The sequence below is a fragment of the Aplysia californica genome, unplaced genomic scaffold, assembly GCF_000002075.1.
Source record: "Aplysia californica isolate F4 #8 unplaced genomic scaffold, AplCal3.0 scaffold00585, whole genome shotgun sequence".
Classification (NCBI taxonomy): domain Eukaryota; kingdom Metazoa; phylum Mollusca; class Gastropoda; order Aplysiida; family Aplysiidae; genus Aplysia; species Aplysia californica.
The window spans coordinates 299,233-301,133 of record NW_004797855.1 but is presented as its reverse complement, the minus strand read 5'-3'; the positions used below and the strand labels follow the sequence as shown (position 1 = coordinate 301,133).

The window sequence follows — 1,901 nt, the reverse complement described above, 5'->3', positions numbered from 1 at the left end:
TGTGTGTGTGTGTGTGTGTACAGTGGCATAAAAAACCCATTGAAAATGTAATCACCCAGTCATCATGTAGAAATCTTGCACTACCCACTCATGCAGCACACCAATTTAAAGCTAAATAAATTCTGCATCATCTGACAGATTAAAATTTCATTCATGTTGAAAGTCACCCGAGGTATATTATGTAACTCATATTGGACTTAAAGAAATTAGACATGGCAAAATCATGCGAAATCAAGTAGATCTAAACGTAAACGTGTTTTCGCCCGGGTATTGAGGTGCTTTAATATTTGCGGAATGGACATGTATTGAATATGAATTGAATCGAGAATATTGTAGTCTTTGCAATAAACAGCATCTTCTGATGACATTTTCAAACAGACTGAAAAACAGGACTGTCACAAATACTACACAAACCTGGACGTAACATTACATTATCTGCTCATTTGTATTTTGTTTAGAAACTAATGGTTTCGTATAGAGCACGAAACCTTTTTTGTGCATGGACTGTGTTAGTTAGAATTTGAACATAATGATCTGTCAGCAAGGAACAGAGACCACGAAACTGCCATGGTTAAGGGTGGTCTGGGGTGGAATGAACAAAACCACTCTTGCCAGAATCACTGGATGGCTTGGTTCAGTGGACTACAACGCACAAGTGCTGGAACGTCCTGTCTTACCTTTATTTTCGTCATATGTCTTTCAAGTACACATCTTCATGTCTGACAAAGCACTTTCTCACAGGGCCAATGCCACAAGACAGTTCTTGGAAAACCAAATCAAATCAACGTTGGAGTGATCACCAGTAAATAGCCTCGACATGAATCATACAGGGTATGCAAAGCCCCTATGAAACAGCAGCCCATGAAACGACTTTGCTCACAATTCAGACCCTTTGTTTGCAGCACTCTGTGACATTTGGCACGAACTGACAGACAATTTTATTATGCCCAACATTTCATAGAGTCCATATCCCTAAAGGATTCGTGCTCTACACAAAACCAATGTCTCCCAAACAAAATACTAATAGCACATTTAAAGATAAAGTTATAGGTGGAATTTGTGACTGTTCTGTTTTTCCGATCTTTTTGAAACTATAGTAATAGAATATTTTTTATTGCAAACGCAAAATTCTCCATATCCAATGTATGTCCATTCTATCAATATTGATGCACCTCAATATACGCACCAGCACTATGTTAAGTTTCTTGGAATTCGCACAATTTTGCTAAGTCTGATTTTTTTCAAGGTAATTTTGAGTGACCATATCTCGAGCGACTCTCAACGTTGATAAAATATTAACAAGTCAGAAGATGCAGAATTGATTTAGCTTCAAATTGATATGCTGCATGAACGTGTAGTGCATGGATTTAACACGGTGATTGACTGATCACATTTTCAAGTTTCTTTTCGACGCCACTGTATACGTATGAAATCTATATCTATTTGTGTATGGGACTTTTTAAAATTAGTAGGAACCTTTGCCCTACGCTTGCAGCAGCATAGAACTTTAAAAACCCAATAAATGCGGGCGTGCTACACATTGTTTTGGATTTGAACACCATTCTACTAATTGTATTAGAAGTTTGAACGCGTGGCATCATATACTACCTGCAATATGGGTGTTTTTGTAGGCCACGGAAGCCAAAAATACACGTGTTTCTGTAATTTTTACAAACTCAGAATATTACAGAAAGCACGTTTAATCATGATGGTGTGGCCTCTTCTACATTGTTTCTCTAATCAGATGTTACGTCCAATTTTGTATGGAAAATCGTTCCCAGCCCAATTGCTCGGGGCAGATGAGCACAGGGAGTGTGGCAATGTATGTCCCTAGAAAATTGCGTTCCTCTCCATTACCGGCAATGTTTCACATCTTTGATGTAAAGACAGGATACCCCCCC

The 1,901-nt window shown here is 38.3% G+C and overlaps 1 protein-coding gene across 1 annotated transcript in view; it reads left to right on the top strand.

The window, feature by feature from the left end:
* Window positions 1-1,901, top strand: part of LOC101847901 — a gene marked incomplete in the record, with an annotated part of 46,908 nt that overhangs the window by 14,207 nt on the left and 30,800 nt on the right.